We start from the raw sequence: 10,088 nt of genomic DNA, 5'->3' as shown, positions 1-10,088 counted from the left end.
ATTGCTGAGTTCATGACAAGGTCTGACTCGAATACAACATTGCTATAGGGTAAATTGTCAGATTGTGAAGCTTTTCATTGAAATTTAAACAAGACAGTCTTTAGGGCTGCATTATTTTGCATGAATCATGATTTTTTTAATTATTTATTTATTTATTTTTGTGTGTGTGTGATTTTTTTTTTTTTTTTTTAAATAGTTTGCTGTGCTTGTTTGTATGTACAGACAAGATTATATATCAAAATGACTACAAAATAATAATTCCTCTTCTTATTATTATTGTTATTTTAAATAAAATATTAAACAAATTATTATATAAATAATATTCATTAAAAATAAAAATAATATTTCACTGTAAAAAATGAGTAAGAAAAATATGGTGAAATAGTGGTAGTAATAAAAATAAATGTTATTTTACAGTACAACTGTAATATTTATGACAGCCTTTTCAATTTGCACTAAGCCATATTGCAATTTCGGTTTTATTTTTCGATTTAATATGTATCCCTAGCAACTTTATGAGGCATAACACGATTCATGAAACAGCAAAAATTTTGTATTTCATTGTGCTTTCTAATTTCTTCAGTACATTTTTTTTTTTACAGCATATTTAGATTGCCTTTGCTGTCACATAAAGATCACTTAATGTTTAAAAACAGTAATTAATAATTTGATTATACACTGTTAAATGTAATCTTTAGCAAATCTCAAAATCAGTATTAACTGAAAATCATTATTATGATTTTTATTTATTTATCCTCAAAAAAACTGGATGAGAAAATAATCGATATTACAAAAATAAAACAATGCAAATATTACAAAATGTGACATTAAAAAGTGTAAAAGTCACTCGTTTTTATAAACTAACACTGTCCAACAGCGACACCCGCAGTTAAGGTTACAGTGGGACATCCCATCTCTCATGCCTCCCCTGATCCCATTGACTTTAAACAGACCCCCTAAAGCATGTGGTGAGTTTGATGAGGGGTAATTGAGAATGAATGGGGGAAAGTCATGAGAGAGGAGGCAATGCCTCCATCGCGCTATGATTAGATATGATCGGTTATGATTGAATATGATTGGATATGATTGGTTTATGCGATAAATTCCACCTCTTGTTTTTGTGAGTACCACTGTAAACACTAACATGTGACAACCAGCCTCATATGAAAGTAAATTTGTCTCCGGCTTTTCCACTAAGTACACAAAACCAACAAAATGAATAAAATCCCTGTGCTCAACATCCCAGTCCCTCTGGGAACAGCTGTTCATGTCCTACAGCATTAGCATTTGATGCTGTGGTGTTGATATCTTTGTTTGAGCGTCTACACATGCTAATGGTGAGCAGGTTCGCCATTAAAGGTTATTCTGTTTGTCAGCTTTGACTCATGAATTCCGGACTCATGCTGTCCTGTCCACTGACTCAGCCACACCTCTCCAGCCTCAGTGTCGATAAGTCGATAACATCAGGCCGTGGCGCAATTAAGACATTATTAAACTGTTTATCTGCCTCTTCTGAACTCCAGACTCACCCCGCGGCCTCACAGCGGTCTTCCCTCCCTTCGTTTTCAGTGAAATCCCCAGTCTGTCTGTGAAACCTTGACTGTGCTCCGCACATCTGTGACCTTCTGTAACCCTGCACGTTTCCTCTCGTCAGGCTGTGCCCGTTGGGTGTGGAAGTGCCAGGGTAAGTGAGTGAGGATCTGACAGCTGTAGTAGAGTAGTCATGCGGGCCTCATCTGCCACCACTGAGGGGTGAAAGCGTGGCCTAGTGTGTGTATGTGCAGAAACCCTTGAGAGTATCTATAAAGAGCACTCAGCCAGATTTGGGTTCATGCCTGAGTTCATGTTATTATTGGTTATGATGATTTTAATTAACATAAATATCACTGCACTTGCTTCTGTGCGAGGAGATGGACGTTAGGCGTGTGATGTCATAAGCTGCCTTGTTTGGACTGACGTTGATGGAGTGTAGCTTTCCATTTCTTAAAGGGGGTGCCTGATTATGATTTCACATTTTTAACTTTAGTAGTTGTCTAATGTTTCTGTTTGAGCATAAACAACATCTGCAAAGTTACGACGCTCAAAGTTCAATGCAAAGGGAGATATTTTCTTTTACAGAAATCGCTTTTTAAGGACTACAACAAACGGCTGGTAGGGACTACAACGAGCTTCTTCCTGGGTTGGTGACATCACTAACTCTAAAATTTACATAAACCCCGCCCCCAAGAACACACAACAAAGGGGGGTGAGGCCATGTTGGGCTGCTTTAGAGAAGAGGAAGAATTGTAGTAGTAGAGTGTTGTTGCCATGCCGTCATTTTACGCCGGACTGCTTCACAAACGAGGGTCAATTCAATGCTGGATTTGCACAAAAGATTAACATGACGGCACATGCTAGTCGATGAGTTGAATCAACTCCACAGCAACTACATAAATTTATCCACTAACCATTCAGAAACGTCCAGATGCACTCTAAAAGTTGTAACTTCTTCCTGAGTCTCTCCATCAGTGTCGACTCCGGTTTGAACAATGTAAGGCTGAACACCGTTACTGACAATCCTCATTTTGGCTGTGTGAGATTCTCCAGCTTTGTTGCTGTTGAGCAACCGACGCATGAGCTGTTAAAGCTCCGCCCTCTTCTGGAAAGGGGGCCGGGAGCAGCAGCTCATTTGCATTTAAAGAGACACACACAAAAATGTTGTGTTATTGCTCACACCCAAATAGGGGCAAATTTGACAAGCTATAATAAATGATCTGTGGGGTATTTTGAGCTGAAACTTCACAGACACATTCCAGAGACTGATATTAAATGTTGTGAAAAAGAGGCGTAATAGATCCCTTTAAACAATCATGTAGGAGGACACTTTACATAGTGCTCACCTCTATACAAGATCTTGACCAAAAAAAAAAAAAGACCTCTTGATGGAAATAACAAGAGGCAAAACAGATATTATGAAATATGAATTGAAAGTGTTTAAATCATTATTTTTTTTTCTTACTCAAAAAACAAGACGACAACAACAACAACAAAACATTCAAGTAACACTGAATCAAACACAAATTTGTTTGATTCAGTGAGGAGTGAGGCAGTGTTTTCACCTCCTTTGAGCTCATTGAATTCTCACAGTTTTGGTCATGTCTGAATAGAAATGAAGAACAATTCTATGAATGATCCATTTTTATAGATCAATTATAGTCCCAACTCAGTGTAAGCTGTGTTCCACATGACCTGGAAACCGTGCAAACATCAAATGAAACCGCAATATGAGTTTACATTGGACTAAGAAAAAAAGCATGGCACTGTTTTCTCAGTATCTGCACACATTCTTACTTATTTACTCATACACTCACACAAAAACTCTTCCAGCAACCAATATAAACTTCAATCAAGGCGCCATGGAGCTGTTGTGTGAATGTCACGCTGTGATAAACACATCTACGCTACAATAACTTTTTATTTGTTTTCTTGCAGCATCTCAGACAAGAGACTTTCAATCATAGTGGTGTTCAGAGAAGGTGATTATGAAAAAGGGAGGTAAGATGTCTTCCACATCACAAAGGTGCTAAAAGGAAGGGTAATTTAAGAGTAATTTAGCCTTTGTCTCAGATGTGATGTGTTCAGAAAACTTCAGAAGACCTTGTAGATCAGATCCAAAACTATGTTGTTATTTATTTCGCACAGAACTTGTTGAATCACACTTCAGTGATGAAGTTCAGAGAATCTAAAGGCTTGTTTTGATCACCTCTGATGTGACAATTCCATCCTGCTGATCCTATCATCACCATTCTCTTTGTCGTAGTCATTGAGCCAAAGCGTTCCTGAAGCGCATCACTTCCTGACTCACTCAAATCACGGCGTTCATGAAAGGATCTTCTCTTCCTCTGAAATTTCATTTCGCTCTTCAAGTGAAAAAGCAATTTAGAGAAGCCAACATTTTGAAAGACGCTTTCTTGGTTGAAGTGCAAACGCAACCTTAATTAGCAAATGATAATTGTATGCAGCACACTTTACTTTGCAATCTGAGGCTCGGCACTGGAACTCTTCCTCATGGAAATTACAAACGTCCTCCCCAATCCGCTCGCCACCGACATTTAGGAAATGTCAATACATTCACAAACGCCAAATTACAAGCAAATCCAGTTGAAGAGCTGCTTGTTACGTCAATAGTTGCAGTTCATTAACTGGGCAATATTTCTGCTTCCGTGAGACTGCAGAGAGTAATTCATGTTAAAATCACCTCTTTTGTAGGGTTTCACAGATGTGGCCGTACTTTTTGCAACATACCTTTTCTCTCTTTCTTTCGGTTGTTCTGTATGACTCTAGCTTACTTTTACATCTGCATTGCAATGTTGTTAATTTTGTTGACTCTTGATGGATTGCTTGTAATGTTCCTCATTTTAAGTCGGTTGGTAAAACTGCCTGCCAAATTATTAAAATGTAAATACTTAAAAATGAAGCAATGCCAAAGTCATCCTCTATTCATATTACACTTTTTTTTGTTCAGCAGCGTCATTAAGGCTAATTTGATTTTATTTATTTATTTATTATTATTTTTAATAATTTTAGGGAACTGTGGTAATATTTTCTGTCACAACCATGTCAACTCCAAAGTCAACTTTACATATATGTGTGTGTGTGTGTGTGTGTGTGTTAGCAATAAGGTACGAGAGGCTGTGCACAATACAATAAGGTACTAGAGGCTAGTGCTGTATCGTGAATAAGTCACGACTGAAGGGGTTGCAGGTACTCTGCTTTGCGTCGTGCCTAACAACGCCCTTCAGCCGTGACTTATTCACGATAGAGCACTAGCCTCAAGTACCTTGTTGCTTTTATAAAACAGTTACCACATAATACAAATATTGAAGCCAAAAATATGTATCAATGCAACTTTCATGAAGTAAAATCACTAAAAGCCTTCCTTCCACCAGAAAAAAATAGTCCCTGACTGAGAAGTTATATTATTACACCATTAGATGGTGGCAAAGACTGTCTTTATGAGTGTGTCAGTCAGTAGCGAAGACTTTTACATTGAAAAGACTGAATAGTTGTGAACACGGAACAAGACGCAACTGACAAATGCTTTGACTAGCGCTGTCAGTCATGGGAAAACCCCTTAACTGTTAAAAGGACAAGATAACACACACACACACACACACACACACACACATATATATATATATATATATATATATATATATATATATATAGTCAAACCAAAATTTATTCAGACACCTTGAACATTTCATTCATTAATACAGTATATTTACTATAGTTTAAAAAATGGTAATAAAACATGACAAGATCTCAGAGTTAAACTGTGTCAGAAAAAAATTATCTTAATTATGTCAGATAACACTTAAGCAAAACATGGTCAGGTCAAAGTGTCTGGATAATTTTTGGTTCCAGATTCTTTACTGGTAGTCCACTGTATGAAGAATTTTTGGGTATAATATGTCACAGTTTACTTTATTTTGCTATCCTCACTTACATAAATGAACTATAGTGTCCTGCATCCACTAGTAAAAATTTATCAAAAATATCAAAAATGTCTGAATAATTTTTGGTTTGACTGTATATATACATATATATTTTGACATATAAGTACACATCTGACAGTGATGACACATTGAGTTACAGCTTGGAAGAACAAACTTTTGTTGAAAAGTTTGCTTGTCAAAGCCACACATGATTGAAAATGTAATTAAGTCAAATTTCTTTTTTTTTTTTTTTTTTTTTTTGTTCTCTGGTCTAAAAAATAACTTAATTTAGTTTTGTAATTTCAGATGTCAAGGACAATGTTTTATTATGTTCTTGAAAATGTCTCGTGAATCAATTTGGCAGTGAACCACCAACAGAATGGGATCAGTTCAATACGGTCCCCTCCAAACCCAACAAAACAATTACGATCTTGATGTTTCATAACATTGTGATGCTTGTCTGTGGTTCCAGGGCCAGTGGAGGATTATTGCAGAGGGAATTAAGGTTCATGAGAGTTTGCATCCCTCCTTTCCTGCGTCACCTGTCTAAATTAGAGAAACACAAGCAGGTTATTAACAGTCTAATATTGGAAGCTAATGTTTGATCAGTCACACTGTCTATAGTGTGAGTTAAATCAACATTACCGAAGCAAAGAAGAGAAAACCTTAAACTAAAGAAAGGTCATCAGATCAATAATCCATTTAAGATGCTCTGTTGGATTCCGACGGCCGACCGCCAGCAATCAAGAGGGAGGGATTTATCTGTGCCCAACATTTAATCCTCAGTCTTGAGGACGCTAGTGACTAAGACATTCGATTTTCACTGCCCCCTTTAAAACCCAAGACCCATTGTATGAAAAAGCGATTTAGAAATCACGTTCGGTTTCATACCGTGTAGTTTGCTGTTGAACTGGATGGAGTTAAGATGAAAAACAAGTTGCATTTCTAAATGGGGGAAAAACTGCTTATCCTTTTGCAAGCAGTTGACAATGGAGGCACTCAATTACCTCTTTTGTGTGCAGTTTTTCCGGGTGGAGCCCTAATCTAAAATTCATATATTACCAAGACAGATGTTTAGCATCCTCAAAGCTTTTGCTGAAACAGCTGTGTTTGAATAAATGACAACGAATGAGAGGGTTTTATGGCTGTTTGCTTCAGTAACATGCTCTTAGTGAGACATTGTTAAAGATGATACGCGACTTGTTTTCTTTCCCCTCTTTCAGCTTAATGTGAACAGACAACTGAATCTTTCATAGTTTGATTTTGTCAAAAAGTGTAAACGCTAGTGATGGGAACTTTTGAAACACTGCTTTGTGAAGCTTTGAAAGCTTTATGAATCTTTTGTTTTGAATCAGTGGTTTGGAGTGTTTATCGAACTGCTGAAGTCATGTGATTTCATTAAACGAGGCTTTGTTACATCATAACCGATTCAAAACGTTTCAAAATTCCAATATTTCACCACTGGGGGATGATCTCTGTGAACCCATGAATAATGCGGATTCACTGAGATTCCACTGAACAGGAGTCTATAATTTTTACCTGGTAAGTTTTATACATTTGTAGACATTTTAATGAGACATTTGTATAATTAAAAGGAATATTAGTAGTTAATAGTCTCTTATTGGCCTGTTTAGCTGAGCCGTCCAATTGATTGATAAAAGAACACAAATTATACAGACACTTGATATTTAATGGTATTAGATTACTTAATTGCAGTTGATAGATTATACTTTCAATAAAACATTTGCGATGGGTTTGTAAAAGCTGTTTTTATGTATGTTTGGCCTGAGTTTTTGTTGCATTTGACCAGCAGAGCAAAATTGACCGTTCGCAAAGACCCGCCCCCTTTAGTTACCATTGCTACGTCTGACAAGCCATGCCGCTCTCACGCCACACATCATGATCTCACGCAGTGAAAAATACATTGCAGAGCAAAGAGGACACTCACAACGCGTCGACAGACAAGACAGAGCAGGTTACTTTTGATATGAAACAAGTCTCAAATTTTGTAATTTTTAACGAAATTTAAACAATAAATACCGTTTTGTGGCTCTTTAATGTGTTGTGACAGATCGGTGTAGTGCCTCAGTTCAAGCGGCTCGTGAATCGATCATCTCTTCCTACTAGTTAATTTATAGCATCAAATAAACATGAATGAACAATAGAAGAAATGTTGTTTCAACTGCGGAAAGATGCAGTACACACCATTTTTCAAGTTCAAGTCCACCGACATTAATCTACTAATGCTGCCTTCACGTGCTATCGGAGTTTTGATAATTCCCACTTTTGAAGTCGTGATTACAAGCTCATCGCATTCAAGTCGAAATGGGAGGGTGTTCATGTGCAATTTTTACCTAGCAAACTCGATAATTTCAAAAACACATGAAGGCAGCATAACTCTCCTGACTGCTTTGTTGTTGGACAAAACAGCGGATTCTGCGCTATGATTGGTTAGATCGCCTGTCAATCAAACTCCCGGCGAAGGGTCAATTGGCTCAATTGATTCAAAGCTTTGAAAAGCTTAGTTTCTCCCATCACTTGTAAACGCTCCGTAGCGCTATTAAAACATTACAGAACATCTGTTTGGGAGACCTGTTTGAAAACAGTCAATACTTTTGCATTTCTATTTGTGGTGCTAGTGCGCTGAAACACACACACACACACACACACACACACACACACACTTAACTATAAAGGATCATGAAACCCCCTGTTTCAGCACCAGTCAGTTCACACCACATGTAAAAAAAAAAAAAAAAAGATGCTACAAAAGTGTGCGTGTGTAACGTGTAGTTCTATGTCGGTTTAGTTTCATTGTGTTTTGGTTCTGGTTTCCCTGTTCTGGTTTGCCCGAGTTCCCTGTGCTTATTAGTTTCCATAGTTCCTAATTTATGCACCAGTTCTGTTTTCATTTGATTACTCAGTCTGTGTATTTAAGCCTTCAGTTCACATTTATGTGTAGTGGTTTTGCTATTTCTTCTACGTGTGCCCAGTAGTTTCCTGAGTATTTGTGATTAAAGATTGTTCTTTGTATTCTCTATTGTCATGCACTTATTGCAGCCCACACAGTACCGTGAAGCTGCGCAGAGGAGAGGGAAGACTGACAACACAACAACAGCTAATGATTCAGAGTTTTATTTCGTTCTCACTGAGTTAAAAGCATCAAAGCTTCCCACAAATGCAAGCTGCAATTTACCTTTACACAATATATACATGGTTTTGTAAGCTCACTGTAAATTACACTAATACACACATATCCTGTGACAGCTATAATTTAGTTCACAAATAAATGCACAGCCATTCACATTTGTACTGTGCATTAAAAATATATATGAATGTGCTGTTGCATCTTTAATAACTTTTGAGGCTAATTTTGCTGTGTTTTTATAAGCCGTTTGATTGGTTAATTGGTGTAAAGACCGGTTACACTCACAGTGTGGATGAATCACGTTAGTGTCGAAAACTCAGGATCTATTGAAGAGAACTTATGCGAAGCAGAAACTCTTACAAAGCAAAAACTGGATGCGATCTCACTGTTTGAAGCGCCTGTCAAATCAACGCGTGCTGTTCTGAATAATTAAGCAAGGTGTCTTCTCATAGGATAAGGACACGCAGTCTCATGAATAATTATGAGACACCGATGAGTCATTGATGTACTATAGTACAAGAAACCATCACATCCTGTGACATTGACATGAAGACGAATTTAAACCCAGAAGTTAGAAAGGAATAAAATGTACAAGTTTTCACTTGTTTCAACGGATGGTGTTTTTATGATGTTCAACTCTGTTAAAATCTGTTAAAATTTAGTTTAGGTTTTCATGAACCTATAAATACTGATTTTTCATTACCTATGGAATATCAGGCCAGGTTATGTCCAGGTTTTATTAAATTTAATTTGCCAAACAAAGACCCCTTTGGCTGAAAGAGTCTTACGTGGAAAAGTGCTTAGCGCCACGTCAGGGTCTGAACAGAGTCGGATTACTGCAGGTATTTGGAAATCTAAGCAATTCTTGCCGCTTGCCGTTCTCAAGTAAAGGATTTGGATGATGGCTGGTGATCTTTTATATTCTAATGACATTAATTAGGCAGCGTTTACAAGTTTACAAGATGGGGATCTGAAGAGATTTCATATCTGGAAGAGAGGCGTATGCATGTTTTTTTTGTTTTTTTTGTCTTTTTTGCGCATGTTCGTTTTCTGAAACACACATACTATACGCACATTTGAGAAATAATCGCAAGATTAAATGTAGGACGGTTTGGCCCCTGGTCTACTACAATATGCTATTTATTTATTTATTTATGAATTATGAATAGGTTACTGTTTTATGAATAGAAATTGAGTAAAATGTTTTAAATGTTTATTTGAAATGTATTGATATGTACTGGAAAATTCCAAATATTTTTTTACATTTCTGTTTAAAACATCATCTTTTTATTTATTGATTTATTTATTTTAAATAAAAACTTAACATTGCAAGTCTCTTAGACTCCTTTTGAAGTGATTTTCAGATCCAGTGTTTAGTGTTTCTGCCAATTACTGCATTTTGCCTTTGCAGACGAGTGCATTGTAAGTTTTATAATTTCCCAGATTTCAATCTTTTATGCCCT

This window comes from Ctenopharyngodon idella, chromosome 18 (genome assembly GCF_019924925.1).
Source record: "Ctenopharyngodon idella isolate HZGC_01 chromosome 18, HZGC01, whole genome shotgun sequence".
Classification (NCBI taxonomy): domain Eukaryota; kingdom Metazoa; phylum Chordata; class Actinopteri; order Cypriniformes; family Xenocyprididae; genus Ctenopharyngodon; species Ctenopharyngodon idella.
The sequence above is the reverse complement of the archived record's forward strand: the minus strand, read 5'-3'. Positions refer to the sequence as shown.